Consider the following 15,604-nt stretch of genomic DNA (forward strand, 5'->3'; position numbering starts at 1 on the left):
ACTCGGTGAGTTGAATGCGCACATCAGAAAAAGTTTCTGAGGATGCTTCTGTCTAGTTTTTATGTGAAGATATCTCCTTTTCCAGCATAGGCCTCAAATCGCTCCAAATATCCACTTGCAGATTCTACCAAAAGAGTGTTTCAAAACTGTTCTTTCAAAAGGAAGGTTCCACTCTGTGAGTAGAATGCAATCATCACAAAGAAGTTTCGGAGAATGCTTCTGTCTAGTTTTTATGTGAAGATATTTCCTTTTCCAACATAGGCCTCAAAGCGCTCCAAATAAACACTTGCAGATTCTACCAAAGGACTGTTTCAAAACTGTTCCCTCAAAAGGAACGTTCAGGTCTGTGAGTTGAATGCACTCATCACACGGAAATTTCTGAGAATGCTTCTGTCTAGTATTTATGTGAAGATATTTCCTTTTCCAGCATAGGCCTGAAATCGCTCCAAATATCCACTTGCAGATTTTACCAAAAGTGTGTTTCAAAACTGCTCTTTGAAAAGAAAGATTCAACTCTGTGAGTTGAATGCACATATCGTGAAGAAGTTTCTGAGAATGCTTCTGTCTAGTTTTTCGGTGAAGATATTTCATTTCCCAGCATAGGCGTCAAAGCGATCCAAATATCCACTTGCAGATCCTACAAAAAGAGTGTTTCAAAACTGTTCTTTGAAAAGGAAGGTTCAAGTCTGTGAGTTGAATGCACTCATCAGAAAGAAGTTTCTGAGAATGATTCTCTCTTGTTTTCATCTGTATATACTTCCTTTTCCACTAGATGCCGCAATCGCACCAAATATCCACTTGCAGTTTCCACAAAAAGAGTGTTGCAGAACTGCTCCATAAAAAGGAAAGTTCAACTCTGTGAGTTCAATCCCCACATGACATAGAAGTTTCTGAGAATGCTTCTGTCTGCTTTGTATATGAAGATATCTCCTTTTCCAGCATAAGTGTCAAAGGGCTCCAAATATCCGCTTGCGGATACCACAGAAACAGTGTTTCAAAACTGGTCTATCAAAAGGAAGGTTCAACTCTGTGAGTTGAATGCACTCATTACAAAGAAGTTTCTGAGAATGCTTCCGTCTAGCTTTTAGGCAATGATATTTCCTTTTGCAGCATAGGCCTCAAAGCGCTCCAAATATACACTTGCAGATTCTATAAAAAGAGGGATTGCAAACTGCTCTATCAAAAGGCAGGTTCAACTCTGTGAGTTGAAAGCATGCATCGAGAAGAGCTTTCTGAGAAAGGTTCTGTTTAGTTTTTAGGTGAAGATATTCCATTTCCCAGCATAGGCCTCAAAGTGCTCCGAATATCCACTTGCAGATTTTACAAAAAGAGTGTTTCAAAACTGCTCTTTCAAAAGGAAGCTTCATGTCTGTGAGTTGAATGCACTCAACACAAAGAAGTTTCTGAGAATGCTTCTGTCTAGTTTTTATGTGAATATATTTCCTTTTCCAGCATAGGACTCAAAACGTTCGAAATATCCAATTGCAGATTCTACAAAAAGAATGCTTCAATACTGTTCTATCAAAAGGAAGGTTCAACTCTGTGAGTAGAATGCATTCATCACAAAGAAGTTTCTGAGAATGCTTGTGTCTAGTTTTTATGTGAAGATATTTCCTTTTCCAACATAGTCCTCAAAGCGCTCCGAATAAACACATGCAGATTGTACAAAAGGAGTGTTTCAAAACTGTTCTATCAAAAGGAACATTCAAGTCTGTGAGTTGAATACGCTCCTCACAAAGAAGTTTCTGAGAATGCCGCTGTCTAGTTTTTATGTGAAGATATTTCCTTTTCTTTGCATAGGCCTCAATTTGCTGGAAATATCCACTTGCAGATTTCACAAAAACAGTGCTGCCAAACTGCTCTATCAAAAGACAGGTTCAACTCTGTGAGTTGAATGCACGCATCGAGAAGAAATTTCTGAGAATGCTTCTGTCTAGTTTTTAGATGAAGATATTCCATTTTCCAGCATACGTCTCAAAGTGCTCCAAATATCCATTTGCAGCTTTTACAAAAAGAGTGTTTCAAAACTGCTCGTTCAAAAGGAAGGTTCAAGTCTGGGAGTTGAATGCACTCATCACAAAGAAGGTTCCGAGAATGCTTCTCTCTAGTTTTTATGTGAAGTTATTTCCTTTTCCAACATAAGCCTCAAGGTGCTCCGAATAAACACTTGCGGATTCTACAAACTTAGTGTTTCAAAACTGTTCTATCAAAAGGAACGTTCATGTCTGTGAGTTGAATGCACTCATCACAAAGAAGATTCTCAGAATGCTTCTGTCTGGTTTTCAGGTGAAGATATTTCATTTTCCAGCGTAGGCCTCAAAGCTCTCCAAATATCCACTTGCAGATTCTACAAAAAGTGTGTTTCAAAACTGCTCTTTCAAAAGGAAGGTTCAAGTCTGTGAGTTGAATGCACTCCTCACAAAGAAGTTTCTGAGAATGCTTTTGTCTGGTTTTTATGTTAAGATATTTCCATTCCCAGCATAGGCCTCAAATCGCTCCAAACATCCACTAGCAAATTCTACAAAAGGAGTGTTTCAAAACTGCGCTATGAAAAGGAAGATTCCACTATGTGATTTGAATGCACAAAGTGCATGGAAGTTATTGAGAATGCTTCCGTCCAGTTCTCATGTGGTGATATTTTCTTTTGCAGTTTTGGCCTCTTAGCACCCCAAATATCTACTTGCAGATTCTGGACAAAGATTGTTTCAAATCCTCTCTATCAGAAGGAAGCTTCAAGTCTGTGAGTTGAATGTGCCCATCGGAAGAAGTTTCTGAGAAATCTTCTGCCTAGTTTTAATGTGAAGATTCTTCCTTTTCCAACATAGGCCTCAAAGCGCTCCAAATATCCACTAGCAGATTCTGCAAAAAGAGTGTTTCAAAACTGTTCTATCAAAAGGAAGCTTCAACTCTGTGAGTAGAATGCAATCATCACAAAGAAGTTTCTGAGAATGCTTCTGTCTAGTTTTTAAGTGAAGATAATTCCTTTTCCAACATAGGCCCCAAAGCGCTCCGAATAAACACTTACAGATAGTACAAAAGGAGTGGTTCAAAACTGTTCTATCAAAAGGAACGTTCCAGTCTGTGAGTTGAATGCGCTCCTCACAAAGAAGTTTCTGAGAATGCTGCTATCTAGTTTTTATGTGAAGATATTTCGTTTTCCTTGCATAGGCCTCAAATCGCTGGAAATGTCCACTTGCTGATCTCACAAAAAGAGTGTTTCCAAACTGCTCTATCAAAAGACAGGTTCAACTCTGTGAGTTGAATGCACGCATCGAGAAGAACTTTCTGAGAATGCTTCCGTCTAGTTTTCAGGTGAAGATATTCCATTTTCCAGCATACGCCTCAAAGTGCTCCAAATAACCATTTGCAGATTTTACAAGAAGAGTGTTTCGAAGCTGCTCCTTCAAAAAGAAGGTCCAAGTCTGGGAGTTGAATGCACTCAACGCAAAGAAGTTTCTGAGAATGCTTCTGTCGAATTTTTATGTGAAGATATTTCCTTTACCAGCAGAGGCCTCAAGGTGCTCCGAATAAACACTTGCGGATTCTACAAACTTAGTGTTTCAAAACTGTTCCAAGAAAAGGAACGTTCATGTCTGTGAGTTGAATGCACTCATCACAAAGAAGTTTCTCAGAAGGCTTCTGTCTAGTTTTCAGGTGAAATTATTTCATTTCCCAGCATAGGCCTCAAAGCGCTCCAAATATCCACTTGTAGATCCTACATAAAGAGTGTTTCAAAACTGCTCTTTCAAAAGGAAAGTTCAAGTCTTTGAGTTGAATGAATTCATCACAAAGAAGTTTCTGAGAATGCTTCTGTCTAGTTTTATGTGAAGATATTTCCATTCCCAGCATAGGCCTCAAATCGCTCCAAACATCCACTAGCAAATTCTACGAAAGGAGTGTTTCAAAACTGGCTATCAAAAGGAAGTTTCCACTATGTGAGTTGAGTGCATAAAGCCACGGAAGTTTTCTGAGAATGCTTCCATCTAGTTCTCATGTGAAGATATTTCCTTTTCCAGTGTTGGCCTCTTAGCACTCCAAATATTCACCTGCAGATTCTAGACAAAGAGTGTTTCAAAACCTCTCTATCAAAAGGAAGGTTCAACTCGGTGAGTTGAATGTGCACATCAGAAAAAGTTTCTGAGGATGCTTCTGTCTAGTTTTTATGTGAAGATATCTCCTTTTCCAGCATAGGCCTCAAATCGCTCCAAATATCCACTTGCAGATTCTACCAAAAGAGTGTTTCAAAACTGTTCTTTCAAAAGGAAGGTTCCACTCTGTGAGTAGAATGCAATCATCACAAAGAAGTTTCGGAGAATGCTTCTGTCTAGTTTTTATGTGAAGATATTTCCTTTTCCAACATAGGCCTCAAAGCGCTCCAAATAAACACTTGCAGATTCTACCAAAGGACTGTTTCAAAACTGTTCCCTCAAAAGGAACGTTCAGGTCTGTGAGTTGAATGCACTCATCACACAGAAATTTCTGAGAATGCTTCTGTCTAGTATTTGTGTGAAGATATTTCCTTTTCCAGCATAGGCCTGAAATCGCTCCAAATATCCACTTGCAGATTTTACCAAAAGTGTGTTTCAAAACTGCTCTTTGAAAAGAAAGATTCAACTCTGTGAGTTGAATGCACATATCGTGAAGAAGTTTCTGAGAATGCTTCTGTCTAGGTTTTCGGTGAAGATATTTCATTTCCCAGCATAGGCGTCAAAGCGATCCAAATATCCACTTGCAGATCCTACAAAAAGAGTGTTTCAAAACTGCTCTTTGAAAAGGAAGGTTCAAGTCTGTGAGTTGAATGCACTCATCAGAAAGAAGTTTCTGAGAATGATTCTCTCTTGTTTTCATCTGTATATACTTCCTTTTCCACTAGATGCCGCAATCGCACCAAATATCCACTTGCAGTTTCCACAAAAAGAGTGTTGCAGAACTGCTCCATAAAAAGGAAAGTTCAACTCTGTGAGTTCAATCCCCACATGACATAGAAGTTTCTGAGAATGCTTCTGTCTGCTTTGTATATGAAGATATCTCCTTTTCCAGCATAAGTGTCAAAGAGCTCCAAATATCCGCTTGCGGATTCCACAGAAACAGTGTTTCAAAACTGGTCTATCAAAAGGAAGGTTCAACTCTGTGAGCTGAATGCACTCATTACAAAGAAGTTTCTGAGAATGCTTCCGTCTAGCTTTTAGGCAATGATATTTCCTTTTGCAGCATAGGCCTCAAAGCGCTCCAAATATACACTTGCAGATTCTATAAAAAGAGGGATTGCAAACTGCTCTATCAAAAGGCAGGTTCAACTCTGTGAGTTGAAAGCATGCATCGAGAAGAGCTTTCTGAGAAAGGTTCTGTTTAGTTTTTAGGTGAAGATATTCCATTTCCCAGCATAGGCCTCAAGGTGCTCCGAATATCCACTTGCAGATTTTACAAAAAGAGTGTTTCAAAACTGCTCTTTCAAAAGGAAGCTTCATGTCTGTGAGTTGAATGCACTCAACACAAAGAAGTTTCTGAGAATGCTTCTGTCTAGTTTTTATGTGAATATATTTCCTTTTCCAGCATAGGACTCAAAACGTTCGAAATATCCAATTGCAGATTCTACAAAAAGAATGCTTCAATACTGTTCTATCAAAAGGAAGGTTCAACTCTGTGAGTAGAATGCACTCATCACAAAGAAGTTTCTGAGAATGCTTGTGTCTAGTTTTTATGTGAAGATATTTCCTTTTCCAACATAGTCCTCAAAGCGCTCCGAATAAACACTTGCAGATTGTACAAAAGGAGTGTTTCAAAACTGTTCTATCAAAAGGAACATTCAAGTCTGTGAGTTGAATACGCTCCTCACAAAGAAGTTTCTGAGAATGCCGCTGTCTAGTTTTTATGTGAAGATATTTCCTTTTCTTTGCATAGGCCTCAATTTGCTGGAAATATCCACTTGCAGATTTCACAAAAACAGTGCTGCCAAACTGCTCTATCAAAAGACAGGTTCAACTCTGTGAGTTGAATGCACGCATCGAGAAGAAATTTCTGAGAATGCTTCTGTCTAGTTTTTAGATGAAGATATTCCATTTTCCAGCATACGTCTCAAAGTGCTCCAAATATCCATTTGCAGCTTTTACAAAAAGAGTGTTTCAAAACTGCTCGTTCAAAAGGAAGGTTCAAGTCTGGGAGTTGAATGCACTCATCACAAAGAAGGTTCCGAGAATGCTTCTCTCTAGTTTTTATGTGAAGTTATTTCCTTTTCCAACATAAGCCTCAAGGTGCTCCGAATAAACACTTGCGGATTCTACAAACTTAGTGTTTCAAAACTGTTCTATCAAAAGGAACGTTCATGTCTGTGAGTTGAATGCACTCATCACAAAGAAGATTCTCAGAATGCTTCTGTCTGGTTTTCAGGTGAAGATATTTCATTTTCCAGCATAGGCCTCAAAGCTCTCCAAATATCCACTTGCAGATTCTACAAAAAGTGTGTTTCAAAACTGCTCTTTCAAAAGGAAGGTTCAAGTCTGTGAGTTGAATGCACTCCTCACAAAGAAGTTTCTGAGAATGCTTTTGTCTGGTTTTTATGTGAAGATATTTCCATTCCCAGCATAGGCCTCAAATCGCTCCAAACATCCACTAGCAAATTCTACAAAAGGAGTGTTTCAAAACTGCGCTATCAAAAGGAAGATTCCACTATGTGATTTGAATGCATAAAGTGCATGGAAGTTATTGAGAATGCTTCCGTCCAGTTCTCATGTGGTGATATTTTCTTTTGCAGTTTTGGCCTCTTAGCACCCCAAATATCTACTTGCAGATTCTGGACAAAGATTGTTTCAAATCCTCTCTATCAGAAGGAAGCTTCAAGTCTGTGAGTTGAATGTGCCCATCGGAAGAAGTTTCTGAGAAATCTTCTGCCTAGTTTTTATGTGAAGATTCTTCCTTTTCCAACATAGGCCTCAAAGCGCTCCAAATATCCACTAGCAGATTCTGCAAAAAGAGTGTTTCAAAACTGTTCTATCAAAAGGAAGGTTCAACTCTGTGAGTAGAATGCAATCATCACAAAGAAGTTTCTGAGAATGCTTCTGTCTAGTTTTTAAGTGAAGATAATTCCTTTTCCAACATAGGCCCCAAAGCGCTCCGAATAAACACTTACAGATAGTACAAAAGGAGTGGTTCAAAACTGTTCTATCAAAAGGAACGTTCCAGTCTGTGAGTTGAATGCGCTCCTCACAAAGAAGTTTCTGAGAATGCTGCTATCTAGTTTTTATGTGAAGATATTTCGTTTTCCTTGCATAGGCCTCAAATCGCTGGAAATGTCCACTTGCTGATCTCACAAAAAGAGTGTTTCCAAACCGCTCTATCAAAAGACAGGTTCAACTCTGTGAGTTGAATGCTCGCATCGAGAAGAACTTTCTGAGAATGCTTCCGTCTAGTTTTCAGGTGAAGATATTCCATTTTCCAGCATACGCCTCAAAGTGCTCCAAATATCCATTTGCAGATTTTACAAGAAGAGTGTTTCGAAGCTGCTCGTTCAAAAAGAAGGTTCAAGTCTGGGAGTTGAATGCACTCAACGCAAAGAAGTTTCTGAGAATGCTTCTGTCGAATTTTTATGTGAAGATATTTCCTTTACCAGCAGAGGCCTCAAGGTGCTCCGAATAAACACTTGCGGATTCTACAAACTTAGTGTTTCAAAACTGTTCCAAGAAAAGGAACGTTCATGTCTGTGAGTTGAATGCACTCATCACAAAGAAGTTTCTCAGAAGGCTTCTGTCTAGTTTTCAGGTGAAATTATTTCATTTCCCAGCATAGGCCTCAAAGCGCTCCAAATATCCACTTGCAGATCCTACATAAAGAGTGTTTCAAAACTGCTCTTTCAAAAGGAGAGTTCAAGTCTTTGAGTTGAATGCATTCATCACAAAGAAGTTTCTGAGAATGCTTCTGTCTAGTTTTTATGTGAAGATATTTCCATTCCCAGCATAGGCCTCAAATCGCTCCAAACATCCACTAGCAAATTCTACGAAAGGAGTGTTTCAAAACTGGCTATCAAAAGGAAGTTTCCACTATGTGAGTTGAGTGCATAAAGCCACGGAAGTTTTCTGAGAATGCTTCCATCTAGTTCTCATGTGAAGATATTTCCTTTTCCAGTGTTGGCATCTTAGCACTCCAAATATTCACCTGCAGATTCTAGACAAAGAGTGTTTCAAAACCTCTCTATCAAAAGGAAGGTTCAACTCGGTGAGTTGAATGCGCACATCGGAAAAAGTTTCTGAGGATGCTTCTGTCTAGTTTTTATGTGAAGATATCTCCTTTTCCAGCATAGGCCTCAAATCGCTCCAAATATCCACTTGCAGATTCTACCAAAAGAGTGTTTCAAAACTGTTCTTTCAAAAGGAAGGTTCCACTCTGTGAGTAGAATGCAATCATCACAAAGAAGTTTCGGAGAATGCTTCTGTCTAGTTTTTATGTGAAGATATTTCCTTTTCCAACATAGGCCTCAAAGCGCTCCAAATAAACACTTGCAGATTCTACCAAAGGACTGTTTCAAAACTGTTCCCTCAAAAGGAACGTTCAGGTCTGTGAGTTGAATGCACTCATCACACGGAAATTTCTGAGAATGCTTCTGTCTAGTATTTATGTGAAGATATTTCCTTTTCCAGCATAGGCCTGAAATCGCTCCAAATATCCACTTGCAGATTTTACCAAAAGTGTGTTTCAAAACTGCTCTTTGAAAAGAAAGATTCAACTCTGTGAGTTGAATGCACATATCGTGAAGAAGTTTCTGAGAATGCTTCTGTCTAGTTTTTCGGTGAAGATATTTCATTTCCCAGCATAGGCGTCAAAGCGATCCAAATATCCACTTGCAGATCCTACAAAAAGAGTGTTTCAAAACTGCTCTTTGAAAAGGAAGGTTCAAGTCTGTGAGTTGAATGCACTCATCAGAAAGAAGTTTCTGAGAATGATTCTCTCTTGTTTTCATCTGTATATACTTCCTTTTCCACTAGATGCCGCAATCGCACCAAATATCCACTTGCAGTTTCCACAAAAAGAGTGTTGCAGAACTGCTCCATAAAAAGGAAAGTTCAACTCTGTGAGTTCAATCCCCACATGACATAGAAGTTTCTGAGAATGCTTCTGTCTGCTTTGTATATGAAGATATCTCCTTTTCCAGCATAAGTGTCAAAGGGCTCCAAATATCCGCTTGCGGATACCACAGAAACAGTGTTTCAAAACTGGTCTATCAAAAGGAAGGTTCAACTCTGTGAGTTGAATGCACTCATTACAAAGAAGTTTCTGAGAATGCTTCCGTCTAGCTTTCAGGCAATGATATTTCCTTTTGCAGCATAGGCCTCAAAGCGCTCCAAATATACACTTGCAGATTCTATAAAAAGAGGGATTGCAAACTGCTCTATCAAAAGGCAGGTTCAACTCTGTGAGTTGAAAGCATGCATCGAGAAGAGCTTTCTGAGAAAGGTTCTGTTTAGTTTTTAGGTGAAGATATTCCATTTCCCAGCATAGGCCTCAAAGTGCTCCGAATATCCACTTGCAGATTTTACAAAAAGAGTGTTTCAAAACTGCTCTTTCAAAAGGAAGCTTCATGTCTGTGAGTTGAATGCACTCAACACAAAGAAGTTTCTGAGAATGCTTCTGTCTAGTTTTTATGTGAATATATTTCCTTTTCCAGCATAGGACTCAAAACGTTCGAAATATCCAATTGCAGATTCTACAAAAAGAATGCTTCAATACTGTTCTATCAAAAGGAAGGTTCAACTCTGTGAGTAGAATGCACTCATCACAAAGAAGTTTCTGAGAATGCTTGTGTCTAGTTTTTATGTGAAGATATTTCCTTTTCCAACATAGTCCTCAAAGCGCTCCGAATAAACACTTGCAGATTGTACAAAAGGAGTGTTTCAAAACTGTTCTATCAAAAGGAACATTCAAGTCTGTGAGTTGAATACGCTCCTCACAAAGAAGTTTCTGAGAATGCCGCTGTCTAGTTTTTATGTGAAGATATTTCCTTTTCTTTGCATAGGCCTCAATTTGCTGGAAATATCCACTTGCAGATTTCACAAAAACAGTGCTGCCAAACTGCTCTATCAAAAGACAGGTTCAACTCTGTGAGTTGAATGCACGCATCGAGAAGAAATTTCTGAGAATGCTTCTGTCTAGTTTTTTGATGAAGATATTCCATTTTCCAGCATACGTCTCAAAGTGCTCCAAATATCCATTTGCAGCTTTTACAAAAAGAGTGTTTCAAAACTGCTCGTTCAAAAGGAAGGTTCAAGTCTGGGAGTTGAATGCACTCATCACAAAGAAGGTTCCGAGAATGCTTCTCTCTAGTTTTTATGTGAAGTTATTTCCTTTTCCAACATAAGCCTCAAGGTGCTCCGAATAAACACTTGCGGATTCTACAAACTTAGTGTTTCAAAACTGTTCTATCAAAAGGAACGTTCATGTCTGTGAGTTGAATGCACTCATCACAAAGAAGATTCTCAGAATGCTTCTGTCTGGTTTTCAGGTGAAGATATTTCATTTTCCAGCGTAGGCCTCAAAGCTCTCCAAATATCCACTTGCAGATTCTACAAAAAGTGTGTTTCAAAACTGCTCTTTCAAAAGGAAGGTTCAAGTCTGTGAGTTGAATGCACTCCTCACAAAGAAGTTTCTGAGAATGCTTTTGTCTGGTTTTTATGTGAAGATATTTCCATTCCCAGCATAGGCCTCAAATCGCTCCAAACATCCACTAGCAAATTCTACAAAAGGAGTGTTTGAAAACTGCGCTATCAAAAGGAAGATTCCACTATGTGATTTGAATGCATAAAGTGCATGGAAGTTGTTGAGAATGCTTCCGTCCAGTTCTCATGTGGTGATATTTTCTTTTGCAGTTTTGGCCTCTTAGCACCCCAAATATCTACTTGCAGATTCTGGACAAAGATTGTTTCAAATCCTCTCTATCAGAAGGAAGCTTCAAGTCTGTGAGTTGAATGTGCCCATCGGAAGAAGTTTCTGAGAAATCTTCTGCCTAGTTTTTATGTGAAGATTCTTCCTTTTCCAACATAGGCCTCAAAGCGCTCCAAATATCCACTAGCAGATTCTGCAAAAAGAGTGTTTCAAAACTGTTCTATCAAAAGGAAGGTTCAACTCTGTGAGTAGAATGCAATCATCACAAAGAAGTTTCTGAGAATGCTTCTGTCTAGTTTTTAAGTGAAGATAATTCCTTTTCCAACATAGGCCCCAAAGCGCTCCGAATAAACACTTACAGATAGTACAAAAGGAGTGGTTCAAAACTGTTCTATCAAAAGGAACGTTCCAGTCTGTGAGTTGAATGCGCTCCTCACAAAGAAGTTTCTGAGAATGCTGCTATCTAGTTTTTATGTGAAGATATTTCGTTTTCCTTGCATAGGCCTCAAATCGCTGGAAATGTCCACTTGCTGATCTCACAAAAAGAGTGTTTCCAAACCGCTCTATCAAAAGACAGGTTCAACTCTGTGAGTTGAATGCTCGCATCGAGAAGAACTTTCTGAGAATGCTTCCGTCTAGTTTTCAGGTGAAGATATTCCATTTTCCAGCATACGCCTCAAAGTGCTCCAAATATCCATTTGCAGATTTTACAAGAAGAGTGTTTCGAAGCTGCTCGTTCAAAAAGAAGGTTCAAGTCTGGGAGTTGAATGCACTCAACGCAAAGAAGTTTCTGAGAATGCTTCTGTCGAATTTTTATGTGAAGATATTTCCTTTACCAGCAGAGGCCTCAAGGTGCTCCGAATAAACACTTGCGGATTCTACAAACTTAGTGTTTCAAAACTGTTCCAAGAAAAGGAACGTTCATGTCTGTGAGTTGAATGCACTCATCACAAAGAAGTTTCTCAGAAGGCTTCTGTCTAGTTTTCAGGTGAAATTATTTCATTTCCCAGCATAGGCCTCAAAGCGCTCCAAATATCCACTTGCAGATCCTACATAAAGAGTGTTTCAAAACTGCTCTTTCAAAAGGAGAGTTCAAGTCTTTGAGTTGAATGCATTCATCACAAAGAAGTTTCTGAGAATGCTTCTGTCTAGTTTTTATGTGAAGATATTTCCATTCCCAGCATAGGCCTCAAATCGCTCCAAACATCCACTAGCAAATTCTACGAAAGGAGTGTTTCAAAACTGGCTATCAAAAGGAAGTTTCCACTATGTGAGTTGAGTGCATAAAGCCACGGAAGTTTTCTGAGAATGCTTCCATCTAGTTCTCATGTGAAGATATTTCCTTTTCCAGTGTTGGCATCTTAGCACTCCAAATATTCACCTGCAGATTCTAGACAAAGAGTGTTTCAAAACCTCTCTATCAAAAGGAAGGTTCAACTCGGTGAGTTGAATGCGCACATCGGAAAAAGTTTCTGAGGATGCTTCTGTCTAGTTTTTATGTGAAGATATCTCCTTTTCCAGCATAGGCCTCAAATCGCTCCAAATATCCACTTGCAGATTCTACCAAAAGAGTGTTTCAAAACTGTTCTTTCAAAAGGAAGGTTCCACTCTGTGAGTAGAATGCAATCATCACAAAGAAGTTTCGGAGAATGCTTCTGTCTAGTTTTTATGTGAAGATATTTCCTTTTCCAACATAGGCCTCAAAGCGCTCCAAATAAACACTTGCAGATTCTACCAAAGGACTGTTTCAAAACTGTTCCCTCAAAAGGAACGTTCAGGTCTGTGAGTTGAATGCACTCATCACACGGAAATTTCTGAGAATGCTTCTGTCTAGTATTTATGTGAAGATATTTCCTTTTCCAGCATAGGCCTGAAATCGCTCCAAATATCCACTTGCAGATTTTACCAAAAGTGTGTTTCAAAACTGCTCTTTGAAAAGAAAGATTCAACTCTGTGAGTTGAATGCACATATCGTGAAGAAGTTTCTGAGAATGCTTCTGTCTAGTTTTTCGGTGAAGATATTTCATTTCCCAGCATAGGCGTCAAAGCGATCCAAATATCGACTTGCAGATCCTACAAAAAGAGTGTTTCAAAACTGCTCTTTGAAAAGGAAGGTTCAAGTCTGTGAGTTGAATGCACTCATCAGAAAGAAGTTTCTGAGAATGATTCTCTCTTGTTTTCATCTGTATATACTTCCTTTTCCACTAGATGCCGCAATCGCACCAAATATCCACTTGCAGTTTCCACAAAAAGAGTGTTGCAGAACTGCTCCATAAAAAGGAAAGTTCAACTCTGTGAGTTCAATCCCCACATGACATAGAAGTTTCTGAGAATGCTTCTGTCTGCTTTGTATATGAAGATATCTCCTTTTCCAGCATAAGTGTCAAAGGGCTCCAAATATCCGCTTGCGGATACCACAGAAACAGTGTTTCAAAACTGGTCTATCAAAAGGAAGGTTCAACTCTGTGAGTTGAATGCACTCATTACAAAGAAGTTTCTGAGAATGCTTCCGTCTAGCTTTCAGGCAATGATATTTCCTTTTGCAGCATAGGCCTCAAAGCGCTCCAAATATACACTTGCAGATTCTATAAAAAGAGGGATTGCAAACTGCTCTATCAAAAGGCAGGTTCAACTCTGTGAGTTGAAAGCATGCATCGAGAAGAGCTTTCTGAGAAAGGTTCTGTTTAGTTTTTAGGTGAAGATATTCCATTTCCCAGCATAGGCCTCAAAGTGCTCCGAATATCCACTTGCAGATTTTACAAAAAGAGTGTTTCAAAACTGCTCTTTCAAAAGGAAGCTTCATGTCTGTGAGTTGAATGCACTCAACACAAAGAAGTTTCTGAGAATGCTTCTGTCTAGTTTTTATGTGAATATATTTCCTTTTCCAGCATAGGACTCAAAACGTTCGAAATATCCAATTGCAGATTCTACAAAAAGAATGCTTCAATACTGTTCTATCAAAAGGAAGGTTCAACTCTGTGAGTAGAATGCACTCATCACAAAGAAGTTTCTGAGAATGCTTGTGTCTAGTTTTTATGTGAAGATATTTCCTTTTCCAACATAGTCCTCAAAGCGCTCCGAATAAACACTTGCAGATTGTACAAAAGGAGTGTTTCAAAACTGTTCTATCAAAAGGAACATTCAAGTCTGTGAGTTGAATACGCTCCTCACAAAGAAGTTTCTGAGAATGCCGCTGTCTAGTTTTTATGTGAAGATATTTCCTTTTCTTTGCATAGGCCTCAATTTGCTGGAAATATCCACTTGCAGATTTCACAAAAACAGTGCTGCCAAACTGCTCTATCAAAAGACAGGTTCAACTCTGTGAGTTGAATGCACGCATCGAGAAGAAATTTCTGAGAATGCTTCTGTCTAGTTTTTTGATGAAGATATTCCATTTTCCAGCATACGTCTCAAAGTGCTCCAAATATCCATTTGCAGCTTTTACAAAAAGAGTGTTTCAAAACTGCTCGTTCAAAAGGAAGGTTCAAGTCTGGGAGTTGAATGCACTCATCACAAAGAAGGTTCCGAGAATGCTTCTCTCTAGTTTTTATGTGAAGTTATTTCCTTTTCCAACATAAGCCTCAAGGTGCTCCGAATAAACACTTGCGGATTCTACAAACTTAGTGTTTCAAAACTGTTCTATCAAAAGGAACGTTCATGTCTGTGAGTTGAATGCACTCATCACAAAGAAGATTCTCAGAATGCTTCTGTCTGGTTTTCAGGTGAAGATATTTCATTTTCCAGCGTAGGCCTCAAAGCTCTCCAAATATCCACTTGCAGATTCTACAAAAAGTGTGTTTCAAAACTGCTCTTTCAAAAGGAAGGTTCAAGTCTGTGAGTTGAATGCACTCCTCACAAAGAAGTTTCTGAGAATGCTTTTGTCTGGTTTTTATGTGAAGATATTTCCATTCCCAGCGTAGGCCTCAAATCGCTCCAAACATCCACTAGCAAATTCTACAAAAGGAGTGTTTGAAAACTGCGCTATCAAAAGGAAGATTCCACTATGTGATTTGAATGCATAAAGTGCATGGAAGTTGTTGAGAATGCTTCCGTCCAGTTCTCATGTGGTGATATTTTCTTTTGCAGTTTTGGCCTCTTAGCACCCCAAATATCTACTTGCAGATTCTGGACAAAGATTGTTTCAAATCCTCTCTATCAGAAGGAAGCTTCAAGTCTGTGAGTTGAATGTGCCCATCGGAAGAAGTTTCTGAGAAATCTTCTGCCTAGTTTTTATGTGAAGATTCTTCCTTTTCCAACATAGGCCTCAAAGCGCTCCAAATATCCACTAGCAGATTCTGCAAAAAGAGTGTTTCAAAACTGTTCTATCAAAAGGAAGGTTCAACTCTGTGAGTAGAATGCAATCATCACAAAGAAGTTTCTGAGAATGCTTCTGTCTAGTTTTTAAGTGAAGATAATTCCTTTTCCAACATAGGCCCCAAAGCGCTCCGAATAAACACTTACAGATAGTACAAAAGGAGTGGTTCAAAACTGTTCTATCAAAAGGAACGTTCCAGTCTGTGAGTTGAATGCGCTCCTCACAAAGAAGTTTCTGAGAATGCTGCTATCTAGTTTTTATGTGAAGATATTTCGTTTTCCTTGCATAGGCCTCAAATCGCTGGAAATGTCCACTTGCTGATCTCACAAAAAGAGTGTTTCCAAACCGCTCTATCAAAAGACAGGTTCAACTCTGTGAGTTGAATGCTCGCATCGAGAAGAACTTTCTGAGAATGCTTCC

The sequence above is a fragment of the Pongo pygmaeus genome, chromosome 21 (genome assembly GCF_028885625.2).
Source record: "Pongo pygmaeus isolate AG05252 chromosome 21, NHGRI_mPonPyg2-v2.0_pri, whole genome shotgun sequence".
Lineage (NCBI taxonomy): Eukaryota > Metazoa > Chordata > Mammalia > Primates > Hominidae > Pongo > Pongo pygmaeus.